Source organism: Thermobia domestica, unplaced genomic scaffold (genome assembly GCF_964235325.1).
Source record: "Thermobia domestica unplaced genomic scaffold, izTheDome1.hap1.1 HAP1_SCAFFOLD_1302, whole genome shotgun sequence".
Lineage (NCBI taxonomy): Eukaryota > Metazoa > Arthropoda > Insecta > Zygentoma > Lepismatidae > Thermobia > Thermobia domestica.
The window spans coordinates 1-7,500 of NW_027657012.1; the positions used below are offsets into that span (position 1 = coordinate 1).

The following is a 7,500-nucleotide window of genomic DNA, read 5'->3' on the forward strand; positions in this document are numbered from 1 at the left end:
GAACTATTAAGCATTGTGTGTGCAACTTTGAACGCTCTGAGGGGTTTCCTGAACATGTTGACAGCATGTATGAACCACATTTCGGGAACAGTGGGCAATCTGACGGGAACTGTGAACATTGTTGTTGGCGACTTTTCACCCAGCATAACGTTAGAATATGACGGCAACCGTGGCTTCGTTTGCCGTCATTTTTGACATTCTGTGATTTTTCGTGACTGGTGTGCAATCGAGAGGAATCGCTACATTATAGGGATTAGGGTACAGAAGCAGCCCCGTTTACACTTTGTTAAGTCCTGGCTTGAAATTGTTCTATGAGGTTGTAATTAACATGAGTTTGACCTAATTCATGTTTTTGGATTGTTCTTTACATTAATTTTGTAACCCGAGCGCGAAAAGCAGCCCTTTTCGTAGAGAACTTTTTACCCAGCATAACCTTTGAGTATGGCGGCAACTGTGGCTTCGTTTGCCGTCATTTTTGAGATTCCGTGATTTTCGTGACTGGTGTCCGATCGAGAGGAATCTCATCACTATAGGAGGTATGGTAGTGGGCAATCCTGCTATATACTTAGGTTAGGTTAGGCTGGCTTATACTTTCAATTTGTTCCCAGAAGTTAGGAGAGTGTAAAAGTTGTTAAGTTTTGAGTGTCGTATTCTGTAACGGTTTATATATATACTGGATGTCAAATCACGTTTTCCCACCCTTGCGTGGGATGTATACGGCAACCGTGGCTGCATTCGCCGTCATGGTCAAAACGAGGCTGCGCAACGCCGGCAATTTCAAGACAGGTGTAGTATCGAGAGGAATCTCTACACTATAGGAGGTAGGGTAGTGAACAAGCCTTCTATATAAACATTCCCTTTAAATTGTTCACGGAGGTTGGAGAGACCGCTAATGGTATTGCTTTCTAAATGAGGCTTACTTTTTTCTCTCCGCGGCCTAGTCTGTCGAGAAATCTTGACTTCTGGCCACAGACAGAAAGCTAGTCTTCGCAGGAGGCGGAAATGGCTAAATTGGGAAGGGAAGCCACAGGCTGGTTGGTTTCTTTATGGGAGTCTAAACGCACTATCGCTGTTGATGTTGGTTAATTTTGAAGGCGGACTAATATCGGCGGATGGTAGTGTAGGCTCAAAAGGAATTTTATCAGCCGCAGGCAAGAACCCTGGGATGCTATTCACGGGCGTCCTAGCCGGTCAAGGTGTAGAGGAGGTTGCAAACCCTGTTGCTGCCTGGGAGGAATGCTTCATAGAAATGTGCGTCCATGGGCGGACCTATGAAAGGGCATGCAGTGCGGGTTTGCCAGCACGCCTAATGTTGTCCAAAGACTTCCTCGTATTTTGACAAAGAATGTCAGAAACCTTGGTCGGACGGCTGTTTCTAAGAGGGCACGTGGCGATGGGGAATGTGTGAGGTAGGCTCTCATACGGAAGTACCTGTCGTTTACGGGAAGGAGACAATCCTTCTTAACCCGAGGCCTAGCCTGTCGATCACGCCTTCGGGCAATTGACTTCTGGCCGATGCCGCTTTGTGCGGTTGCTGAATGCGAAGAATACTTGAACGGAAGCTACTGTCACACCCAGAGGACACGAGTAAGACTTATATCACTGGAGCAGGAGCCTAAATGTGCTTTTGTGGGTAGCCATACGGCCAGTTCTAACGTGTGCGAGGCCCCACGAGAGTAGGCTTATTCTGGTGGATGAGAAGTCTTTTAATATTTGCTCTGTCGGGTGAACGGAAGCCACAGTCATCCGTAGGACACGAGTAGACTTATTTCACTGGAGCAGGAGTCTAAATGTGCTTTTGTGGGCAACCTTACGGCCAGTTCTAACGGGAGCCAGGCCCCACAAGAGTAGGCTTATTCCGGTGGAGAAGGAGTCTTTAAAATTTGCTGTGTCGGGTGAACGGCTATATTTGAACGGAAGCCACAGTCATCCGTAGGACACGAGTAGACTTATTTCACTGGAGCAGGAGTCTAAATGTGCTTTTGTGGGCAACCTTACGGCCAGTTCTAACGGGAGCCAGGCCCCACAAGAGTAGGCTTATTCCGGTGGAGAAGGAGTCTTTAAAATTTGCTGTGTCGGGTGAACGGCTATATTTGAACGGAAGCCACAGTCATCCGTAGGACACGAGTAGACTTATTTCACTGGAGCAGGAGTCTAAATGTGCTTTTGTGGGCAACCTTACGGCCAGTTCTAACGGGAGCCAGGCCCCACAAGAGTAGGCTTATTCCGGTGGAGAAGGAGTCTTTAAAATTTGCTGTGTCGGGTGAACGGCTATATTTGAACGGAAGCCATAGTCATCCGTAGGACACGAGTAGACTTATTTCACTGGAGCAGGAGTCTAAATGTGCTTTTGTGGGCAACCTTACGGCCAGTTCTAACGGGAGCCAGGCCCCACAAGAGTAGGCTTATTCCGGTGGAGAAGGAGTCTTTAAAATTTGCTGTGTCGGGTGAACGGCTATATTTGAACGGAAGCCACAGTCATCCGTAGGACACGAGTAGACTTATTTCACTGGAGCAGGAGTCTAAATGTGCTTTTGTGGGCAACCTTACGGCCAGTTCTAACGGGAGCCAGGCCCCACAAGAGTAGGCTTATTCCGGTGGAGAAGGAGTCTTTAAAATTTGCTGTGTCGGGTGAACGGCTATATTTGAACGGAAGCCATAGTCATCCGTAGGACACGAGTAGACTTATTTCACTGGAGCAGGAGTCTAAATGTGCTTTTGTGGGCAACCTTACGGCCAGTTCTAACGGGAGCCAGGCCCCACAAGAGTAGGCTTATTCCGGTGGAGAAGGAGTCTTTAAAATTTGCTGTGTCGGGTGACCGGCCATGAAACCTTTGTGAGGACTTGTCTCCTCGTTTCCACAGCATTTCCGCGCCTGTAAGTTGCGGAAGGTAGCATGCTATGCTTGAAGAACTGTCATCCGTTTAAGGACAGGAGTAGACTAATTCCATTGAGGCAGGAGTCTAATATGCTTTTGTGCACAGCCATACGGCCAGTCCTAACGGGAGCAAGGCTCGCAAAAGTAGGCTTTATTTCAATGGACCAGAAGTCTTTAATATTGCTCTGTCGGGATTGTCAGTTCAAACGGGAGCAGTTTCTGCACGCTACAAACCGCTGACGAGATCTTTCTCGTGTCAATGTGATTCCCTAGCCTGGGCCGGCGCAAGGCTGGCTGGCGAACAAGGTAATTGGGCCTCTGGGTTTCATACACACGAGGTGTCTCAGATGCGTTTAGGGTGAACAGGAATAATCCGTGCAATTCTCTAGCCTGGGCCGGCGCAAGGCTGGCTGGCGAACAAGGTAATTGGGCCTCTGAGTTTTGCATTTCGGAGTTTCCTTAATTCCGGGAGGAGCCACAAAGAAGAGTCCTGAGAGTTTCTCGTGTCCATGCAATTCTCTAGCCTGGGCCGGCGCAAGGCTGGCTGGCGAACAAGGTAATTGGGCCTCTGAGTTTTGTACACACGAGTGGTCTTAGGATCCTTCGGGCTCAACAGGGATTGTTGGAGAAAGTCTCTAGCCTGGGCCGGCGCAAGGCTGGCTGGCGAACAAGGTAATTGGGCCTCTGAGTCTTTATTCCCAGTTTCCTTAGTTCCCGGGTTAGGTTCACCTGTTAAATCGGAGGAGTCCGATTTATGTGTAAAGATAATGCCAGAGTGAAGGGAGCCAGATTTCACTTGAAGGAGCAAGAGCCAGTGTGGTTAAGAAGTGAGCCGTTTTGTACTCTTAAGGAGGGATGCCGATTGACTTTGAACGGGCTGTCCTCGCTTTAGAGTTTGGGCCAGTTGACGGGAGCTTACTTGTCCTTCTTGAGAATGAGGCCAGATAGCATGTCCTTTCTAGCTTACAAAGGCTTATGCGGAGCATTGTTTTTTGTAAGTGACTTTTTATTCTCCATGTGGCATTTAAGTACCGATTTTCCTTAAGTTAAGGACGGTATAGACTCATCGCCAGTTTGAGCGTGTATCACTTGTCGAACGGAAGCCACTGTCATCCAAGGACACTAGTAGACTTATATTTCACTGGAGCAGGAGTCTAAATGTGCTTTTGTGGGTACCCTTACGGCCAGTTCTAACGGGAGCCAGGCCCCACAAAAGTAGGCTTATTCCGGTGGAAAAAGGAGTCTTTAAAATTTGCTGTGTCGGGTGAACGGCTATATGTAAACGGAAGCCACAGTCATCCGTAGGACATGAGTAGACTTATTTCGCTGGAGGAGGAGTCTAAATGTGCTTTTGTGGGTACCCTTACGGCCAGTTCTAACGGGAGCCAGGCCCCACAAAGGTAGGCTTATTCTGGCGGAAGAGGAGTCTTTAAAATTGCTCTGTCGGATGTACCGGCAACGTGTGGAAGGAAGCTGTTGTAACCCAAGGATACAAGTAGGCTTGTTCCATTGGATTGGGAGTCTAATATGCTCTTGGCGGCTGTCACACGGCCAGTATTAACGGGAGCTAGTCACCGCAAGAGTAGGCTTATTCCAGCGGAACAGAAGTCTAAAATGCTTGGTCGGGTGTAGCTTTCCTATCCTTTGTTAGAACGCTGTGTTGGTTGTGTCCAACACTTTCCGGCTTTTTAGTCGGTCAATTCCCTGGTTGATCCTGCCAGTAGTCATATGCTTGTCTCAAAGATTAAGCCATGCATGTCTCAGTGCAAGCCAAAACAAGGTGAAACCGCGAATGGCTCATTAAATCAGTTATGGTTCCTTAGATCGTACCTATCCTACTTGGATAACTGTGGTAATTCTAGAGCTAATACATGCAACTAGAATCCCGCCCAGCAATGGAAGGGATGCTTTTATTAGATTAAAACCAATCGGTCGGTTCGTCCGTCCGAAACCTTGGTGACTCTGAATAACTTTGGGCTGATCGCACGGTCTCTGTACCGGCGACGCATCTTTCAAATGTCTGCCTTATCAACTGTCGATGGTAGGTTCTGCGCCTACCATGGTTGTTACGGGTAACGGGGAATCAGGGTTCGATTCCGGAGAGGGAGCCTGAGAAACGGCTACCACATCCAAGGAAGGCAGCAGGCGCGCAAATTACCCACTCCCGGCACGGGGAGGTAGTGACGAAAAATAACGATACGGGACTCATCCGAGGCCCCGTAATCGGAATGAATACACTTTAAATCCTTTAATGAGAATCTATCGGAGGGCAAGTCTGGTGCCAGCCGCCGCGGTAATTCCAGCTCCGATAGCGTATATTAAAGTTGTTGCGGTTAAAAAGCTCGTAGTTGGATCTGGGTCTCGGACGATCGGTTCGCCGCCCGGCGTTTAACTGATCGTTCCGGACGTCCTGCCGGTTTTTCCTTTCTCGGTGCTCTTCATTGAGTGTCTTGATTGGCCGGCACGTTTACTTTGAACAAATTAGAGTGCTCAAAGCAGGCCGTGTCGCCTGAATGTTCGGTGCATGGAATAATGGAATAGGACCTCGGTTCTATTTTGTTGGTTTTCGGAACTCGAGGTAATGATTAATAGGGACAGACGGGGGCATTAGTATTGCGACGTTAGAGGTGAAATTCTTGGATCGTCGCAAGACTAACCGATGCGAAAGCATTTGCCAAGAATGTTTTCATTAATCAAGAACGAAAGTTAGAGGTTCGAAGGCGATCAGATACCGCCCTAGTTCTAACCATAAACGATGCCAGCCAGCAATCCGCCGAAGTTCCTCCAATGACTCGGCGGGCGGCTTCCGGGAAACCAAAGCTTTTGGGTTCCGGGGGAAGTATGGTTGCAAAGCTGAAACTTAAAGGAATTGACGGAAGGGCACCACCAGGAGTGGGGCCTGCGGCTTAATTTGACTCAACACGGGAAACCTCACCAGGCCCGGACACTGGAAGGATTGACAGATTGAGAGCTCTTTCTTGATTCAGTGGGTGGTGGTGCATGGCCGTTCTTAGTTGGTGGAGCGATTTGTCTGGTTAATTCCGATAACGAACGAGACTCTAGCCTGCTAACTAGGCGTTGGAATCTTTCCTTCCAACGTTCATGTCTTCTTAGAGGGACAGGCTGCCTCTAGCAGCACGAGATTGAGCAATAACAGGTCTGTGATGCCCTTAGATGTTCTGGGCCGCACGCGCGCCACACTGAAGGAATCAACGTGTCTTCCCTGACCGAAAGGTCCGGGTAACCCGCTGAACCTCCTTCGTGCTAGGGATTGGGGCTTGCAATTATGTCCCATAAACGAGGAATTCCCAGTAAGCGCAAGTCATAAGCTTGCGTTGATTACGTCCCTGCCCTTTGTACACACCGCCCGTCGCTACTACCGATTGAATGATTTAGTGAGGCCTTCGGACTGATACCCGGCACCTCCGTCTTGCGGTGGTACCGACGTGTCGGAAAGATGGCCAAACTTGATCATTTAGAGGAAGTAAAAGTCGTAACAAGGTTTCCGTATGTGAACCTGCGGAAGGATCATTATCAATTCATCACCACTGCGGTGGTTGATGTCAAAAGTTTCTTATTAGTGTGTCGTATCAGTTAGATTGACACCGTTGAACGGGAGCCACTGATCTTGACAGGCGAAGGAGAGAAAGGTGAGCCGTGTCTTCCCTTTAGTTGGGAAGCGAGCAGCAAGAACGGGAGCCACTGTCATCGGCGAGGGTAGCGTAGGCTACCTGTTGACACAGGCCGTGTGTCATCAAAGGATTGGAGTAGACTTATTTCGGTGGAAAAGAAGTCTTGAAAAGACTCCAAGAGAGTAAGACTTATTCCATCGGAGCAGGAGTCTTAAATGCTCAGTCAGATGACATGATAAACCAGTTCCGACGTCCAAGGGCTCAAGTAAGCTTATTCCGTTTGAAAAGAAGTCTTGAAAAGACTCCAAGAGAGTAAGACTTATTCCATCGGAGCAGGAGCGTTTAAAATGCTTGTGTCGGATGTCGAGTGCTGGGGTAGAACGGAAGCTTGTCCTCCAAGGACTCGAGTAGGCTGTGACTGCTTTGTGGGAGAAGTCTTGAAAAGGCTCCGAGGAGCAAGGCTTACACGTTAGTAGCACAAGAAGCCTTTAATACGCTCGGGTCGGGCGACTAGAGCTAGAATTCGCTGCTTTGTAGGCCAGTATCCTTTTCTGTTCAAGATGGCCTTCAATGAAAAACTGGTAGCCATGATTTTTGGCTACAAACTCATGGGCAGCCTAAGATTATTCCTTGTGATGCAGGGAAAGGCTTTCGAATGAACACGCCCAGCTTTGTGGTGAGTGACCGCAGCTGACGGGGCCAAACAGGAGGCAGGGCGGCCCCCGATGCGGTTTGTTTACCGAACTTTAATTTCTTGCACGGCATACGTGAAATGCTGTTGTAGAATTTTTACAACCCTGAACGGTGGATCACTTGGCTCGTGGGTCGATGAAGAACGCAGCTAGCTGCGCGAAAGAGTGTGAACTGCAGGACACACGAACATCGACGTTTCGAACGCACATTGCGACCCAGGATCTCTTCTGGGTCACACCTGTCTGAGGGTCGGTAACTTTATCCTGGCGGTGGAAGTTTTTCGGATGACCCCACGGC

General features: G+C 48.8%; 2 non-coding genes across 2 annotated transcripts; both read left to right on the forward strand.

Annotated features, from left to right (window-relative positions):
* Positions 1 to 4,579: 4,579 nt before the first annotated feature.
* Positions 4,580 to 6,412, forward strand: LOC145677748 (small subunit ribosomal RNA). Its single transcript, XR_014129978.1, has one exon. It is a non-coding gene; the product is annotated as a small subunit ribosomal RNA (ribosomal RNA).
* Positions 6,413 to 7,303: 891 nt separating this feature from the next.
* Positions 7,304 to 7,455, forward strand: LOC145677744 (5.8S ribosomal RNA). Its single transcript, XR_014129975.1, has one exon. It is a non-coding gene; the product is annotated as a 5.8S ribosomal RNA (ribosomal RNA).
* Positions 7,456 to 7,500: the final 45 nt, after the last annotated feature.